The following is an 8,491-nucleotide window of genomic DNA, read 5'->3' on the forward strand; positions in this document are numbered from 1 at the left end:
GTGAGGAACTAATTCTTTCTCCTACGAAATGTTTCTTCTTCCTCTTCCCTACCCTCATTCCCTACTAGCTCTCTCCACCTTCTTCTTCATTACTATGCTATTATGTGTGCTAGCAACAAGAGTTATGATAAGTGAGGAACTATTTCTTTCTCCTACGAAATGTTTCTTCTTCCTCTTCCCTACCCTCATTCCCTGCTAGCTCTCTCCACCTTCGAAGGTGTTTGAGGTCTTGGGACTGAGGCTTGGGATAGTTAAAGCTTTCTTCATGTTTATGTTTTGTTTGTGATGCATGAAGCTTTCCATCTTCATTGCATCACCTAGGTCACAAGGAACACAAAGATTGTATTGTAACAAGTCTCTCTTAATGGGAGAAATCATAATAAAAATGCCTATTGGAGGGGGGACCGGCTCCATATAAATTTGGTCCCCAACTGTTGTCATGCTCTCTAAATTCTCTCTCTTGCAAAAGTATTGTTCATGCCAAGTTAACTAATTGCTACGATTATGTTGCTATCTTCAATTATGTTCATCCGCTATGCTCACAAAGTCATCTCTCAAAAGTACTTTCATTAATTTCCGCTACTCTCAACTTAAATAGGCCAATTCCATTACAGTTAACATTGTGAATGAGCCAATGGTTGGGAAACTTTAATTGATAAGTCATCTCATTGATTGGCTTAAGAATTTAAAAAGGACCATAGTATCTTTTTGCTAGTTTAGCATAATACTATTGGTGGCCCGTAGGATTCTTTCCCGTAGTATGCCTTAGATGAGCCTTGAGAAACTTTAGTAAGACCAAATAATTTTTCTTAAAGGCTAAGGCTCTTCTATGCTTATTAGCAGTAACCCTTTTTGCCTTTGCTGTGAGATGGATATAACCTTTTTAATCTTTGGAAAAGATTCTTGTAAGTCTCGGCTATATTCATCAGCAGCAGCGAAGATCTTCCCATATACTTTAAGTACTAAGGGAATTTTGGATCTTCCCTCTTTAACCTCGAAAGGTGTTTTTCCCATAGAAGTATGTACAATGTCATTGTACGCATACTCTATAAGAGGTACGTAATTCTCTCATCGAGAATGTTGATCTACTTCCATGACATAGGCTTTAGTAGATTCAAGAATCATCTGATTAGTTGTTTCACTTTGATCATCCGTTTGTGGATGATAGGTCGAAAGATAAATTTAATCTACTTCGTAGATTCTCAAAGAGACCCTTCTAGAAATTACTGGTCATTCTAGGATCTTTGTTCGACACTATGGATGTTGGCAAGCCACGATACTTGAAAATTTGAGATCTAAAGAGGGTTTTCGTTTGATGTGCCTTAATAGTCTTTTTGACAAGTATAGAGTGTGTTTTCTTGCTAAGCCTGTCGATTGAAACAATCCAAGTTGCTTCCCTCCATCAAATTTCAATTTTTGGTATACCACACATTTTGAAACATACCCTTGTATGTTTACGTTTCATGGTAGACCAACAGAAATACATTTCTACTCCTTGAAGAGTAGGTTATGGAATCCCTCTTTGCCCCGCATAAGGAGAAGCATGGGATTCATACGTGACTTTCTTATTGTATTGGTGAGTAGCACATAGCCTATTGTCGTTTGGAAGGTAACCATCCTTCAAGGTGAATGGTTCTTTTTTTTTGTCCCTAATGCAAAGGCTGTAATTACCTACTTAAAGTCTTGGTCAGTAACATACTCATCTATCATATAAGATAGATCATTGTGAGTTTCTATAGACACCACATTTACCCTTGGCCGTTGTGAAAATGCATCGATCACTTGATTGTTCTTACCAGCAATGTGAGCAATATGAAATTTAAATTGCGAAAGAAAATTTGCCCACCTCATTTGTTTGTCGGAAAGCTTGGTTTGCATCATGAAGTTCTTGAGGCTTTGTGATCCATTCGATGAATGGAGCCCCCAAGAGATAGTGCTTCCATGTGTCTAGGACATGCAGAATAGCTAAAAGCTCTTTTTCATATATGCCCAAGACCCATTCATAGACATTGAGCCTTCGGCTCTCATATGCTATGGTATGCCCTTCTTGAACCAAAACTGCTCCAAGGAAATCACCACAAGCATCACATTGGACCTCAAATGGCTTTGGGAGATTCGGAAGCATAAGGACTAGTTGGGAGGTAAGCTTCTCTTTGAGCTTGTCAAAATCATTTTGTTATTTAGCAGTCCATGAGTACTTAAAGTTCTTCCTTGTTAAGTCATGCAATGGTCCTCCTATTTGAGAGAATTTTGCTATGAAGCATATATAGTATGCACACATACCAATAAAGCTTCTTAGCTCATGTAGATTCCTTGGATTGCCATGCTTTTATTACCTCCAGCTTTGATGGATTCATACATATACCATCTTGAGAGATAATGTGACATAAAGATTGAATCTCTTGTAGGAAAATTTCACTTTTCTTTTAATAAATGAAAAGCTTATTCTCTCTTACAACTTGAAAGATTACTTGGAGGTGTTACTTGTACTCCTCAAGATACTTTGAGTGACCTGAAGATTTTTATCCATCGTGAGTTTGAATGCGGCTTGAGCATTTTCCAAGCCAAAACTTGTAACTAATCAAATAGACCTTCTACCCGTGGCACGGAAAATCTTTTTTTTATTATAGTGATCCTATTTGGTGCTCTATAGTCGACACACATGTGATATGTGCCATCTTTCTTTTTCACTAAAAGTGCTGGTGAACAAAATAAAGAGGAGCTAGGCCTCACCATCCCTTTTTCCAATTCATGCACTTGCCTCATGATCTCCTCTTGTTGAGCTTGTGAAACTCAATAAGGAGGTTTATTAGGCGGTGAGATTCCTAGTAGAAGCTCTATTGCATGGTCATCATCTCCTCGTTTTGGAGGTAGCTCACTAGGGATTTCATCAATGAAAACATCTTGGAACCCATTTAGGAAATTAGACAACTCTAATTCCTCTTGATTCCATGTATTGCTACTTGTGAAAACATTAGAATCATTTACAGATTATCTAACAAAAATCATATACAAGACCTATTTAGGGAATTATTCAAGTCCCATTTCTTATAACGCTATTAAAAAACTTAGTATTTTTGTGTAGTTTGAGCTATCATCTATTGACGGTTACACTCTATGTTTCATATACCCCTTAACACATATCTATAGGGATATGTGTATTTAAATACATACTTATATGCATCGACTTCAATTACATCAAAAGCATGAGGGAAGCATGGCACTAAACTCAATTTGCATTATACAACATTCTTCATGTGAAAAAAGTTCTTTGAATCAATAGCTCAAATTTGAGACATTAACATTGTTACCATATACATGTGGTAGTGATGTGTGTGAACACACTAGGACCGCCGGGGCATTTTTTCCCTCTTTAGGAGGTTTTTTCCCCCGTGCATTGTATATACGCCCATCACTCTAGGGCTATCTATCTTTCCATTGCACACTAAGTAACACACTCTCTATTGTGTGCCTTGAGCTTCCTTCGTCTTCTCCAAGCTGTGTGTGTTTCTCTGCAACCCTAATTCCAACAATTGGTATCAGAGCAGGTCACGTCCTCCCGGGCTTAGTCGCCAGCTGCTCCAGCACACGCCTGCTCACTTTCTCCGATTTCAGTGAGCTTTGGCAAGCGTTCGCAGGTCGACAAATATTTTGGGCGTGCTCAAAGAGCTCGGTCTGCTCAGAATTTTTATTTGGGCTCATTTCGGCCTCCGTTTCCACTACAAGCAGTACTGCACAGGCTATTTTGTCATTTTGTGCAGATTTTCTCTCTATGCCGTTTTCTGCATAACAGGTGCCTTATAGTCTTCTACGGTTTGTGCTATATAGCACAAGTTGTTCTCGCTCCATTTCTCCTATTTTCGGGCAGTTTTCACATCAGGTGCAGCATTTACCATGGCTGACAACAACAACACAGATGTGTTCAAGATGTTTGCTGCTGAGGACAGGTTGGATGGGGACAACTACCCTATGTGGGCTTATATGATGCAACACGTTCTTGTGTCAAAAGGTGTCTGGAACATTGTGCAGGGCATTGATGTACGTCCTGGTTCTGAAGATGTAGGCGATATTGAGGATGTTGCAGGTCTTGCTGCAAGGATTGCAGCTGTTAGAGTTGTTTTGCCAACAGCAGAACAAGCTCGTTGGGATGTTAAGGATGCGCAGGCTCATGCATTGATTGCGTTGTCTGTGAAGCGCACCATTATTCCTCACATCCGTTCAGCAAAATCTGCAAAACAGGCTTGGGATATTCTAGCAGGTCTTTATGCAAGCCGCAATGAGGCTAAAATTGCTTTGCTGCGTAAAGAGCTAGAGTCGAAGATTATGCATGAGGAAGATGATATGGACACTTTCCTTGCTAGTGTCAAGGATATCAATGAGCAACTCATTTCTGCAGGTGAAGTCATTTCTGACAGTTCCCTTGTGCAGACTGTTCTTGATGCCTTACCAGATTCCTACCAGACTTTTGCTAGTACTTGGAGACTGATGACCCAAGGAAATCCTGAAGTTGTCAAGTTTGATGCATTATGCACATTGCTGTTGCAAGAGTCACTTTCTAGAAAAAACAGGACTAGGCAGCGTGCAGTTGAACAGGCTTTTATTGCTTCTCAAAGAAAGGGTGGTAACAGTAATGTAGCCACTTCTTATGGTTCTGCTGCGAGTGGCAAAAATTCTGTTCCTAATGCTTCTGCTGGCAGCACTTCGTCTGGCAATTCTGGTGATAAGGGCAAAAAGAAGATGCGTTGCCATTATTGTAAAGCCAATGATCACTTGATCAAGTCGTGTCCTAAGTTGAAGGCCAAAGAGGCTAAGAAGAAAGAGGGTGGTTCCACTGCAAATGCTGGTTCCACTACAAATGCAGCCATTGTTGAGTCTTCTGTGAAAGGAGATTGTGATGCTGATGTTGATGCAGAATGGGCTTTTAGCGCAGAGTGCACTTACAATCCTGCTGTCCATGATGCATGCTTGTCAATTGCTGCAGATTCACATGTGTGGTATTTCGACAGTGGTGCTACAAAGCACATTACCTCACATCGTGAATTGTTTACCTCTCTCGAGTCTGTCCCTCATGGGAATTCAGTCACTTGTGCCAACAACGCCTCTTATCCAGTTCAGGGAGTTGGAAAGATTGTGCTCACTGCTGCTAATGGCAGTTCCTTCACACTTGTTGATGCACTTTATGTACCTGGGATCAAGAAGAATCTATTGTCTGTATCCGCACTTGCTAGACTTGGACTTGTAGTCAAATTTGTGGATGACAGATGTACAGTTCATGATCTCAGTTTTGGTGATGAAATTGTTGCATCTGGGCTTTTGTGCCGTGGGCTGTATAAGCTCACTTTGTATGACAAGTGTGGACAAAATTTTGCAAATGCTGTTGCAGATTCAAGGGCTATTTCAGATGCAAAACTTTGGCATGCACGTTTTGGTCATCTGAATTTTGCCAGTTTGCTGCGTTTGCAGAAATCTGATATGGTTGCTTCTTTGCCGCCTCTTGAAGCACCTATCAAACATGTTTGTGAAGGCTGTATTCTGGGTAAAATGCAGCGTTCTAAGTTTCCAAAGGATGGTTCAGTTAGGGCCACATGCAGGTTGCAGCTTGTGCATAGTGATGTTTGTGGGCCCATGCAAACTCCGTCCTTGGGCAATTACCTGTACTTCGTGACTTTCATTGATGATTACTCCAGGCATGCATGGGTATTTCCGCTTAAAGCAAAGTCCGAAGTTTTTATGTGCTTCAAACAATTTTTGGCTATGGCTGAAAATGTCTCAAAATGTACTATGGGCACCCTCCGTTCCGATCGAGGGGGGGAGTATATGTCTCATGAATTTAATGCATTTCTGGCTAGTCGTGGGATAAAACACCAATGTACAGTGCCTTATACACCTCAGCAAAATGGTGTTGCTGAGAGGAAAAACAGGTCACTAACGGAAATGGCACGATGTATGGTCAAAAGTCAAGCTTTGCCGCATTCTTTTTGGCTTGAGGCCATCATGTGTGCCACTTATGTACTTAACAGGTGTCCTACGAAAGCTTTGCAGTCTATTACTCCATATGAAGCATGGCATGATAGAAAACCTTCTATTGAGCACATGCGTGTTTTTGGCTGTTTGGCATATGCTTTGGTGCCACAAGTGCAGCGCAGAAAATTGGATGATAAGGCTGTCAAATGTATTTTTGTTGGTTATAGTGTTGAAAGCAAAGGTTACAGGTTGTATCATCCGCAAACAAAACGTATTTTGGTTTCACGGGATGTAGTGTTTGTGGAAGATTCTGTTCAACCCTTGCTGTCATGTACTAGAGACAGTAATGTAAGCTCACAGGACATTTATGACACTTTGTTGCCTCTTTTCAGTGGTGGAAATACGAATGTAAGTTCCAATGAGGCAAATGTACAGCCTATGGGGGTTTCTGAAAATGTTTTAGAACAGCCTATTACTGATGCAGATGTACATGATGTACTTGATGAGGAAAGGGCTGAAAATGAGCAGGCTAGAGGTATGCCAAAATGGCTGGTGCACACTTTGCGTGACAGTAAATTGGATGCACCTTTATCTAGTCGTACTCGTTCAGGCTCTCGCCATGCATCTTATGCATCAGATTGTTATGCTTTGGCTGTGTCTAGTTTACATGATGTTGAGGAGCCTCTGTCTTTTGATGAAGCACAGAATTCAGAAAATTGGATTGCTGCCATGAAATCAGAATATGATGCACTTATAGAGAATGACACATGGACTTTATGTGCTTTGCCTCCTGGCAAAAAGGCCATTGGTACGAAGTGGGTTTACAAGTTGAAACGCAAGCCGGATGGTGAGATCGATCGCCATAAGGCTCGACTTGTTGCAAAGGGTTATGCACAACAAAAAGGCATAGATTATGAAGAGACTTTTGCTCCCACTTGTCGTATGACTACTGTGCGTTTTCTATGTGCATTGGCAGCTCATTTTGGTTGGGATGTACATCAATCAGACATTGTTACTGCTTTCTTGAATGGTGACATATTTGAGGAAGTTTATGTAACGCAGCCTCGCGGTTTTGTCATAAAAGGACAAGAGGACAAAGTGTGCAAATGTAAGAAGGCTTTGTATGGGTTGAAGCAATCTCCTCGTGCTTGGTATGAGAAAGCTGACACTCATTTGGTTAAACGAGGCTTTCGTAACAGTCCAACAGAAAGCACATTGTATGTAAAGCGTGAGGATGATGTATTTCTCATTGTGGTTCTTTATGTTGATGATTTGCTGATCACTGGACCAAATGAGAGACATATTGCTGAATTTAAGGCTGATTTGAATGCTACTTTCAAGATGAAAGATTTGGGGCTGTTGCATCATTACTTGGGTATACAGTTTAAGCAGTGTGATGGTGGTATTGCCTTGTGTCAGAAAAGTTACATAGAGACATTGCTATGTAAGTTTGGACTTGAGGATTGCAAACCTATTGCCACTCCCATGGAAACAGGTTTGAAGTTGAGTCTACATGATGCTGGCGATCCTGCTGATGTCACTCTTTACCAAACTGCTGTTGGCTGCCTCATTTATGTATGCAACACGAGGCCAGATATTCAGTTTGCAGTCTCGCAGGTCAGCAGATTTATGCATAGCCCAGGGTCTAAGCATTGGCAGGCTGTCAAGAGGATTTTCCGCTACCTTAGTGGCACTTTACATCTTGGCTTGTTTTATCCCAAGGGGGGATCATTGCCGCCAGACTTACATGCTTTTTCGGACTCAGATTGGGCTGGTTGTTTTGACACGCGAGTGTCCACAAGTGGTTTTTGTTTCATGCTTGGCAGTTCATGTATATCATGGTTGAGCAAGAAGCAACCTACTGTGGCCACTTCGAGTTGTGAGGCTGAGTACAGGGCAGTCTTCACAGCTACGGTTGAGTGTGTATGGCTCAGACGCCTTATGGCTGACTTGGGTGTTGGACAGGACACTGCCAACACTATCTACACTGACAGTCAGAGTGCATTGGCAGTTGCGAGGAACCCAGTTTTTCATGCTCGCACAAAGCACATTGAGGTGCATTACCACTATGTCAGGGAGAGGCTCTCAGCAGGAGAGATCAGCTTGGCTTATGTGCCAACACAGGACAACCTTGCAGATCTTTTCACAAAGGCATTGTCTCGTGAGAAGCTTGAAGCTTTCCGCAAAGCTTTGGGCTTACTCCCCTTTGTGGACTGATCCTGTCCTTAGGGCATGGCACTTCCCTTTACTCATGTGCCAGCTCTCGTTCACCGCATCACTCCAGGGGGGATTTGTTACCATATACATGTGGTAGTGATGTGTGTGAACACACTAGGACCGCCGGGGCATTTTTTCCCTCTTTAGGAGGTTTTTTCCCCCGTGCATTGTATATACGCCCATCACTCTAGGGTTATCTATCTTTCCATTGCACACTAAGTAACACACTCTCTATTGTGTGCCTTGAGCTTCCTTCGTCTTCTCCAAGCTGTGTGTGTTTCTCTGCAACCCTAATTCCAACAAACATTAA

The sequence above is a fragment of the Adiantum capillus-veneris genome, chromosome 1 (genome assembly GCF_014529385.1).
Source record: "Adiantum capillus-veneris isolate H3 chromosome 1, ASM1452938v2, whole genome shotgun sequence".
NCBI classification, from domain to species: Eukaryota; Viridiplantae; Streptophyta; class Polypodiopsida; order Polypodiales; family Pteridaceae; genus Adiantum; species Adiantum capillus-veneris.